The sequence below is a fragment of the Mustela erminea genome, chromosome 1 (genome assembly GCF_009829155.1).
Source record: "Mustela erminea isolate mMusErm1 chromosome 1, mMusErm1.Pri, whole genome shotgun sequence".
NCBI lineage: Eukaryota > Metazoa > Chordata > Mammalia > Carnivora > Mustelidae > Mustela > Mustela erminea.
In genome coordinates this window covers 35,023,130-35,034,358 of record NC_045614.1, presented here as the reverse complement: position 1 = coordinate 35,034,358, position 11,229 = coordinate 35,023,130, and the positions used below count along the sequence as shown (strand labels likewise).

At 40.0% G+C, this 11,229-nt stretch overlaps 1 pseudogene; it reads left to right on the top strand.

The window, feature by feature from the left end:
- Positions 1 to 9,719: 9,719 nt before the first annotated feature.
- Positions 9,720 to 10,638, top strand: LOC116600627 (annotated as a pseudogene).
- Positions 10,639 to 11,229: the final 591 nt, after the last annotated feature.

The following is an 11,229-nucleotide window of genomic DNA, read 5'->3' as shown; positions in this document are numbered from 1 at the left end:
CAGGTCAGGATCTCAGGGTCCTGGGATGGAGCACCACATCAGACTCCCTGCTCAGCAGGGAACCTGCTTCCCCCTCTCTCTCTGCCTGCTTCTCTGCCTACTTGTGATCTCTCTCTGTGTGTCAAATAAACAAAAAAAACTTAAAAAAAAATAAATGTTCTCACCAGATTATAGCTCCAGCAGCTTCTTCCCCTGATAAGCCAATGTCAACTGTATCCCTCTGGATGGCCCTCCCTCTTTGTATCTAGGAGTGACAGTTTGCCTTGCAACTTCAGTACTCTGTTGGATACAACAAATTCCTTGATTTCCAGTTTGTCTGTATTTTTCCTGTTGTAATAATGAGAATGTTGACTCCCAAGTCCTTTTCATATCTAAGCTGAAACCAGAGGGGATGATACAGATTTAAATGAAATCCCCATAGCTACTACAGAGCTGGGACAAGTTTCATAGCATGGAAGAGATACCTCAGATTCCCATCTCTTCTGCAGCCTCTATCCTCTTTGAAATAAACAGCTAGAAGCAGTAACAACTGTCTCATCAATCCTTTTGGGCTCATGTTCATAGGCCACTATTTCAGAAAGGGACCCTAATACCTTCCCTTCTTTACTATGAAGGTTGTAACCCTGAGATTACGAAGATGCTTGTTTATGTGGGTCCTCAGCAAACAGCTTCTGTGACTCATTTTCTATTCCCTGTACTTCCCCATGCAGAAGGCTGGGTGAATTTATGTTTATATGATGTTCTCAGACTCTCCTGTTGTTTAACAAGGCAGTTAGCCCCAAGCAGTGTTCTCTTCCCTCCAAAGGAATTTTGGAAAAACCTTGGCCTTGACTCTAAACAGGGATAGGCACCTGATTCAAAGCTCTTCTGGATTTTTCTTGCGCTTGGCGGCTGTTTTTATGGAGCAGAAATATATTTTGACGCTTGCCTCTCATTAGCTTGTTCTTCCCATATTCAAAAGTTACAAGGTCATTACCACAGAAAGTACAATCACACACAGTCCCTTCATCTATAAAAGCAGTCTCCATGGAGCACAGGTATGTGGGACTTGATGTGTGTATTAGCTGAGGAGGGGCATTTGTTACTTACAAAAAGCCACAGGGATCACATAACAGAGCCCAGACATAAAACCCAGACTCTCTGTGCTCTATATAAAATGGAAAGAAAGCCATGAGAGAAAAATAGGATCCATCACTTATATTCCACACTAAGTTGTCTGGGTGGTTTATGATCATTCATTAGCTATTCTTCACAGCACACTTCAGGAGAAAAAGGATTGGGTTCATTCAGGGGAAGGAGTATAAACTTTGAATCAGGCACTGTAGTCTTTTTGTAACTTTTCCATCCCACCCTGCAAAAATCCCTGGATAGATGAAATCCTTAGATGATGGGAAAATTCAGATTGAAAGAAAGATGGGAATTTTCTGCTCATAACTTGCATCTGATAATAAGAATTCTTCTTTAGAGGAAGAAAGAAAATGCCTCTGATGATGACCCATTGGACTTGAGAATGTCTTCTTTCAGGTGTCAATAGTTATGCTTCTGATTTGGGCTCTGACGATTCTTTTCAGAGCTATGATGCTCCTGTCTTGTTTACAGTGGTCCAGTATATAAATTCTCTCTATGGATTCGGTTCAAAAAAAAAAAAATGTCAAGGAGTAGAAAAGTCAAGAATTGGACAATGATTTGGCTCATGAGACTATTGTAGGACATCCGGATCATTCATGTGGAGTTTTTTGCCAAAGCTGCTTTAGAAAATTGCTTTGACTCTCCATTTTACTCTTCCTGGTAAAACATCATCCTGATTCCTGTGAGCAAGAGACTTGTGCTGTGTGAGTGTCTTTTCGAAGTGCAAAATGTCCTCTGTTCTGAAGACTGACCTCAGAATTAGGCATTTCAGGGAACTACGCTGCCTAGTCCCAAATTAGGTCAGATCTGAAGAACCAGTAAGTAACAGCTTCTTGGAAGAGGGCCAGGGGCACAGAAAACTCTGCAAGCTCTGGATTGAATCAAGGGCTTTATGAGTTGGGTTTGGAATTTCTTAGGAGAGCAGAGTCCTGCCCATTTGAGGAACCACCCACCCCCCAGTTTGGTATATGTACTAACTCAAAAGCAAATTAACTCTTGTTAACTGTGGGCCTTTGAAATTTTCTCTTAACACCTTTGCCAGTCAATTCATGCCTCCTGAGCAGAACACACAACCCTGGGAAGGAGAGGCCTCAGCTTTTGGATGGAGCAGTAATTCATTCATAGCACCAAGTCATTTCTTAGTTTTGCCAGTTATTTCTTATGTGTTGAAGTCATTTATTGCTTTTATTTTTTTTTAAAGATTTTATTTATTTATTTGACAGAGAGAGACCACAAGTAGGCAGAGAGGCAGGCAGAGAGGGAGGGAAGCAGATTCCCCACTGAACAGAGAGCCCGTTGCGGGGCTTGATCCCAAGTCCCTGAGATCATGACCTGAGCCGAAGGCAGAAGCCTTACCCACTGAGCCACCCAAGCGCCTCCTATTTTTTGCTTTTAAATCTCTATTTCCTGGGTTTTTAATTTTTTAAGTTTTTATTTAAATTTCCAGTTAGTTACCATTCAGTGTAAAATTAGTTTCAGGTATACAATTAAGTGATTCAGCACTTACATACATCACCCAGTGCCCATCACGGTAAGTGCCCTCCTTAATCCCCATCACCTATTTCTCTCATCCCCTCTCCTACCTCCCCTCTGGTAACCATCAGTTTGTTCTCTATAGTTGAGAGTCTGTTTCTTGGTTTGCCTCTCTTTTTTTCCCCTATGATTGTTTGTTTTGTTCTTAAATTCCACATATGAGTGAAATCATATGGAATTTGTCTTTCTCTAACTGACTTATTTCCCTTAGCACAATACACTCTTGCTCCATCCACATTGTTGCAAATGGCAAGATTTCATTCTTTTTGATGGCTGAATAATATTCCATTATATATCTATACTACCTCTTCTTTAACCATTCATCAGTTAATGGACATTTGAACTCTTTCCATAATAGGGCTATTGTTGATAATGCTTCTATAAATATTGGGGTTCATGTATCCCTTTGAATCTGTATTTTTGTATTCTTTGCATAAATACCTAGCAGTGCAATTGCTGGGTTGCAGGCTAGTTCTATTTTTTAAGTTTTTGAGAAAATGCTATAGTTTTTTCCAGAGTTCCTGCACCCAATTGCATTCCTACCAACATTATAAGAGGGTTCCCCTTTCTTCATATCCTCACCAAAGCCTGTTGTTTCTTGTGTTCTTGATTTTACTCATTCTGACCTATGTGAGGTGATACCTCACTGAAGATTTGTTTTCCCTGATGATGAGTGATGTTGAGCATCTTTTCATATGTCTTTTGGTCATCTGTATCTTCTTTAGAAAAAATGTCTATTCATGTCTTCTGCCTATTTTTTAATCGGACTGTTTGTTTTTTCGGTGTTGACATTGGTCCTAGCAACTTCTTACTAGATATGTCTCCTGAGGCAAGGGAAATAAAAGCAAAAATAAACTATTGGGATTTCATCAAAATAAAAATCTTCTTTACAACAAGTGAAACAATCAACAAAGCAAAGAGGCAAACTATGGAATGGGAGAAGATATTTTAAAATGACATATATGATAAAGGGTTAGTATCCAAAATATGTAATTTTTTTTTTAGTTGGAATAATAATGGTCCAATAATAGTAATGATATTGTGGAGAGTTGTAAGATTTAAATGAGATGGTGAAGCAGTGTTTTTCCTTGTGCATAGTAAGTGCTCAGTAAATATTTAGTGCAATCATAATCCCATGATTGTCAGAATGGTAGTTGCCATCTTAGATGAATTGCCTTATGAAAATATTGGATGAGTTATGCTAGTTTGGGTGTACCTAGTTAGCTCAAATCCAGAACAAATAGAGAAGTTGGCGTTTTGGTTACCTTTCCTCCCTCCCTTACTGAAGATCTTTCCCTTTTACCCTCTGTCTCTGTCGAAAAGGAGAGTAACCCTGATAAATTGTCCATAACTTATTATAAATTACCTTAAGTAAAAATCCTCCTGAGCATTTTTGAATGTGGGAAGAAAAAGCTGACTTTCAGAGAGGCCCTCCCACAACTTCTCTCCCTTCCTCAAACTCTCTCCTTCCTTCCCCCAAACACACACTGTCCAGGAGACAGGTTTGAAGTTAAATTTTTGTTGAAGTTCCATAAACTCATTAATTTCTATAACCTTGAAGTAAGTTTAAATAAAAACACATTCCTACTAAAATTATCCTTTATCAACACAAGCCTATTAAAAAAAACAAATAAGAAAAATGTTGGCTAAACATTATATATTAAACATAAACAGAGCTTTGGAATTCAGCTTTTTTATGGAAATTGATCTGTCTTTGCACTTGTGTAGCTCTTTGACCTTGTCAACATTGAAAAAAAAATAGCCAGTTAATGAGCAAAATTAGTTTATTCAAGAATAACTCTATAGCAAAAGAATTGTACCTTAGGACTTGCATACTATGGCAAAGCGTAGGTAAATCCAGGGAACAGATGAGAAAAGTTACTGTACAGAGGAAAGAAGGCAATTGAGAGAAGCTATTTGAAACAAAATTCTATCAGAGGAAAGCAAGAGTTCAGATTTGTAACAATTTTCATTAACTAAGTTGCAGTGATTCTTACTGGCTTAGTTATTGATGGGCAAGGAGAAAATCTTCCCTCCTCCTGCTGGGTTATGTAAAGTAATCTTCCACAAGTAGTACCTGGGAGAGCATCCCCTTCAAGACTTCCCAACTCCATTTAAAATGAGTTTTCCTTTATTCATTTTTACAACCTTTAATGTCATAAATGTTAGAGCCACTCAAAGGCAATCACCATGCCAATCTTATGTGAAAAAGCAAAATTTATGGAGGTAAAATCATTCCAAACTGAATTAACACTGGATGACAAAACAAGGAGCATACTAGAAGATGCATGTGCTCTATTGAGACTTTGAAAATATTGTTTTGATGATGTGAAAAGAACAGAATGCTTTGGAAGTTGTTCCTAATTAGACAGACATTTGTCTAATTGAATTTATAGCTGAAGGATTTTAAATGGCCCTAAATCTTCTTCAAATTGGGGAAAGTTCCTGTTTTGTTGGTAAGATACATACATCTTTACAAAGCCATGTGCCAAATAAACACAGGCTTCTCTGGAAGAAGTCAGCAGTGGTTGCTGAAATTTAAAATATATTTCTGGACACTTGTCAATGTAAGACCATCTAAATTTTTTAGATTAAGGAAAAGCATTTTGTGACACAGTTCCCCCTATAAATATATTGCTTACTATAGTGACATCCATCTTGAATTTCAAATTATTTCATTCAAAGCATTTATTCCTCCATGAAGTTGAGAGCCTTACAATAAGAAATTTATTGTTCTATTGAGCTGTTGTCCCAGTTCCCTGCTCTTTTGGGCATTGAGGACTTACGGAGAGACTCCTGCCTTAGCTCTTAATGGGATCAAGTTCCAGCTTTGTTGATGAGTGAAATACTCTCTCAGAAACTTGGGGCAAAGTCTCCTTTCAATGCTGAAAAAGATGACAAACCAGATCCTTTGCCTTAAAATATAAGAGAGAGTATAATAGATTAAACACAATGTAATATGGGTCAAAATGAGGACAGTCCATGCTTCAGTGCTCCTTTACTAAATTTGTCCACAGGATGTCCTAGGATTTAGGGTGTCTGTGTATGGAGACATGGTTGAGGCCAAGATCTATTAATTTAAGTTACTTAGTTTGGATAACTTGCCTACACCATGCAATTTTGAAGTCACTAATTTAGTGGCATCTTGAAGAGCATCCATTGGTTATTGGTTATCAGTTGTTGGTTACTGGCTACTGGGTTATATAACAGGTGGGAAAGAGTGACAATCATGTAGAAAAGGTGAATGTAACCAACCATCTATTCTCTTCCCATTGGGTATGCTGAAGCATAAGCCCTTGAATGCTGATTGCAGGCATGCTAAGGAAGTGACAACATTTGCCTTCTTCATACAACCTCAAGTAGCCTCAACCATTTGCCCCACATGTTGTATTTAAAATGATCATTTTTAGGGGCACCTGGGTGGCTCAGTGGGTTAAAGCCTCTGCCTTTGGCTCTGGTCATGATCCCGGGGTCCTGGGATTGAGCCTCACATCGCGCTCTCTGCTCAGCAGGGAGCCTGCTTCCTCCTCTCTCTCTGCCTGCCTCTCAGCCTACTTGTGATCTCTGTCTGTCAAATAAATAAATAAAATCTTTTAAAAAAATAAAATGATCATTTTTGATGTATCCCATGACGTGAAAATGTTAGGAAGGATTGCTCTTCATCAGTGGTTCTCAACATTTAGCATACATCAAAATTACTTGGAAGGCTTAATAAAATACATTCCTGCTCTTCTCTCAGGCATTCAGATTCAGTAACTCAGGGGCCTGAGAATTTGCATTTCTAATAAGTGTCCAAGTGGTGCTATTGCTGCTGGTCTAGTAATGTGTTTTGAGAACCACCACTCCAGATGTTCTTAGAAACAAATAAAAAACCCAGTGGAAGAAGAGAAGAAAGGAGAAGAGGAATGTCAAAAAATCTCAGTCATGCCTTGCCTTATCTTGGATTGCAGCTGGATATGAAAAGGAGAGTTTTCTCTTAAATTATTTTTTTCAGATCTCCAATTCTGTGAATCTTGTGCAGTTTGGGATACCTCTGATCCTGTATTTCTCCATCAATTATTTCATTTCCTTATTTTGGAAATCTATTTTCCATTCTTAAACACACAGCTTAGGACTCATTCTGACTTAACTGTGTATTATACTACTCATCATTTTTCAAAATTGAATTAATTTAAACTCAAATCTTCTGCAATCTTAGGTAGGCTGAACCATCATCTCAGTTTGCCCAGGACTATAGAACACAGGACTTTCATTTCTGTAGTTAAGAAAGTCCTGGGCAAGCCAGGATAAGTTGGCCACCTTACTTAGCAGTCTGGCCAAATTTGGGTCAGATCTACATATAATGAGAATGTACCTTTGTCATCTAAATCACTTAAGTAATACCCATATTAAAAATGTACTGTATTCTCTTTATTCTCTAGATACAATTGAATAAATAAATGTAACTAACGTCCTTTTCTCTAACATATCTTACCATTATATTGTCTTCATATTTAAAAAGATTTATTATCTATTGCCTTTACCAGATCATTAGAATCATTCAAGAAGGAAAATGGCTTTTAATGCTGTAGGTCTCCTGTGTATCTGGTGGGAAGATCTTCGACTTCATACAGTTTTCTAAAAGACAGATTTGAAACACTAAATTAACCTTGACCTATAGCCAAAATTGGCTCTTAAAACTCACATGTTTTAGGGTAAACAAAACCATTTATTTCTGAAGGCTTTCCATCTCATCTCCTGGGAGATTAACTCCATGAACTTTGCTAAAATAGTACGATTTGCCATCAGCAGGAAAAGTGTAACAAATTAATTATAGATGTATGTTAAATTACTTTCATTACCATCTCTGGTTTAAGGATAGGCTCACGTGACTGGAATGACAGCTCAAAGTCTTTCGATCCGTCCCAATAGCAAGAGCTACTTTTGTTCTGCTTGTAATGCAGTTCTCAGATAAGGGAAGAAGCCAAGTTCTGATTTGAAGAGCTGTTCACAGATTCCTGAGGAAGGAATATGGCTGGTTCAGTGTGAGGTTTTCAAGTATACACGTAGATAAAATCTTGATTGTCATGTGTTCCACTAGCCTCAGGTTTCAGGGATCACATAAATACTAAGATTTTTGCCATCTTCAACCCCTCAGTTTTCAGCCCTTACTGCTCACTTTGAAATTTGTGGAAAGCCTTGGGATTTCTCACATTTCTCACAAGCTACTCCCCAGCTCTACTGCCAAGCCCTCCTGGTTGTTCCTACTAGCTGGTAGTGGATCTGGGCCTCAGGGATTCATGTTACCTCCTAACCAAAGAAATTTTTGCTCTTTACAGTGAAACTAGGGCTACAATTCATGGAAGATATAGAATCTTACCTTAGCCACTTTGTGAGACTTCAACCTCAGTTTTCAGAGACAGGATAAACAAATCAACAAGGGCCAGGTGATATCTAAAAATAGAACTCCAATCTACAATCTGCAGCAACCAGTCCAGGAAACCAAACCCCAATTTCAACAGCAATCATCCCAAAACAGTCAGTACTTAGTCAATAACTGATATCTTCTTTAATATGTGTGCCTGCTTCCAACTTAGGGTCAGAAAGAGAAAGCCAGATGTGCTCCCCTAAACCAGTCCCATAAGATGCCTTGCTTCTATTCAGCCTTTCTCTAGTTTCCCCATGGGAACAGCCTCCAAGCAGTGCATACTGGAAGCCTTCCCTTTTTCTACTTCAAAGCTTTCCACTTCTCTGTATGCCTTCCAGTATCTCCTAAAGACAAGTGATGGTGGCTTCTCTCCTATGTATAGCAACCTCTGAATAAACAGTCTTTGCTTTTTCTCACTTGGGTGGGTCTTTGTGTCTAGGTTTTTCTTCTCGGGGCACGTGGGTAGCTCAGTGGGTTAAAGCCCCCTGGGTGGCTAGTGGGTTAAGCCTCTGCCTTCAGCTCAGGTCATGATCCCAGCCAGGGTCCTGGGATCGAGCCCCACATCGGGCTCTCTGCTCAGCAGGGAGCCTGCTTCCTCCTCTCTCTCTGCCTGCCTCTCTGCCTACTTGTGATCTCTGTCTGTCAAATAAATAAAATAAAAATAAAAATCGTCAATAGGTTTTACTTCTGTAAAGGAGGGGTTTGGAAGAAAAAAAAAAAAAAAAAGAACAGCCAGAAGGGGTCTAGGGATCATTAGCAGAGCACCTGTAACACTCAGAAAGCTAGACAGGTTACTTGCTGTCTCTGAAGAAGCTTGGAGGAAGGCACATCTGTGCCCCACTCCCTGATTATTTACCTGTTTTTCAAACAGCCAGCCTATGTCAGCTTAGACAGGAGACAGTTAAAACAAGATTTTAAAACTGGAGACAGATGCAACACCAAAAAAGAAAACACACACACACACACACACACACACACACACACACACACCAGAAAACAAACAAAAACAAACATATAATCCAATTTAAAAATGGGAATGGGGGACACCTGGTGGGTCAGTGGGTTAAGCCTCTGCCTTCAGCTCGGTTCGTGATCTCAGGGTCCTGGGATCGAGCCCTGCATTGGGCTCTCTGCTCAGCAGGGAGCCTGCTTCTTCCTCTCTCTGGGCCTGCCTCTCTGCCTACTTGTGATCTCTCTCGCTGTGAAATAAATAAATAAAATCTTAAAATAAATTAAAAAATAAATAAAAAATAAAAAATAAAAACGGGAATAGGACCTGCATACAAATTTTTCCAAAGAAGATACACGGCCGGCCGACAGATACATGAAAAGATGCTCAATACCACTTATCATGAGGGAAATGCAAATGAAAACCACAATGAGATATCAGCTCACACCTGTCAGAATGGCTAAATATCAAAAAGACAAATAACATTTTTGTGAAGAGACAAAGACTGAGCGGTGCCTCCACGTGGCTGACCTCGAGCAGCAGCTGGCTTCTCCACGCAGAACCCGAGCGTAGGAGATTCAGAATCGAATCTATTCTCTCTTCTCCCTTCCCCCTCCTGGTTACAAATCACTTGAGATATACAAGTTAGTGGAACTTTGCTAGAGTTTTTCGGCTTTGTGAGGAATCTTATCATCAAAGAAAATGACCAGCAATGCTACCAACAAGACAGAGCCTCTCTCCACGAATTCCTGTGTATTCACTGGGATTCTCAATCCTCTAGTGGTCAAGAAATCTGTAGTCTTCTTGAAATATGGCAAAATTGTGGGTTTCTCTGTTCATAAGGGCTTTGCCTTTGTTCAGTATGTTAATGAGAGAACTGCCCGGGCTGCTGTGGCAGGAGAGGATGGCAGGATGATTGCTGGCCAGGTTTTAGATATTAATCTGGCTTCAGAGCCAAAGGTGAACTGAGGAAACGCAGGTGTGAAATGATCTGCAGCGGAGATGCACGGGTCAGTACCAGAACACCCTTCTCCGTCCCCTCTACTCAGCAACTCTTATGACTTGGACTGTGACTTTCCATGAGGTTATTATTACTAAGATGTATAGTTACCCAGCACGTATTCCTCCTCCTCCTCCAACTCCTCCTGCTTGGGCTGTAGCTCCCTTCAAGATGCCAGCATGTATTAGGAAACACCTCACGAAGGGGCAAAAGTGGCTTCAATTCTAAGAGTGGACAGCGAGGATCTTCTTCCAACTCTGGAATGTTGAAAGACGATGACCTTCAGACCATTAAGAAGGATGTGACCAGATAAAACAAAAAGTGGATTCTCTATTGGGAAGCCTGGAAAATTCTGGAGAAAGAACAGAGCAAACAAGGAGAGATGAAAAATGCTAAGTCAGAAGAGGAGCAGAGCAGCAGCTCCCTGAAGAAAGAGGAGACCGATGTGAAGGTGGAGTGTGGGGGCGGGTACAGATGACTCTGCTGAGGAGGGGGACCTGCTGGATGGTGATGATGATGAAGATTGGGGGGAGGGCCAGCTGGGGTTGATCAAGGACAATGAAAAAGGCTGAGGAGGGAGAGGATGACAGAGACAACACCAATGGCGAGGATGACTCCTAAGCGCATAGTGGTTGCCATTACGTGCCTCATTATTTCTTTACCTCGGTGCTTGTCTAAGATCAAAATATGCACCAGATCCTCTCCCCTAGTGTCTTCTTCAGCACATGCTCACTGTTCTCCCCATCCTTGTGCTTCCCGTGTTCATTAATTCATATTGCCCTGCGCCTAGTCCCATTTTCACTTCCTTTGACCCTCCTAGTAGTTATAGTAAGTCTTCTTTGGTACCTCTTTATGACTTACAAGCAAAAAGGATGTGTGGTTTTTATCAACTGTCTCCAAAATAATCTTTCGTTGTGCAGGGAGTACGGTTCTTTCCATTCATCTATGAGCTCAGTAGTTGCAGAGGCAGTCGCATTAGTTGAGTAGGACCTGAGAGCAGTTTTGAGTTAGAGGTATGTGTGTTATACCCCACATAAGACTGCTATGTGGGGCTGGTGAACACAAGTGTACCAACGTACTTTTGTGAATGAAAGTTGGCATGTGAAATGCGTCCTCTAGAAAAATAATTAGTGTAATAGTCTTGAGATTTGTTTTCTAAAGTTGATACTATGGGTTATTTTTATGAACAGCCTGATGTTTGGGATCCTTTTT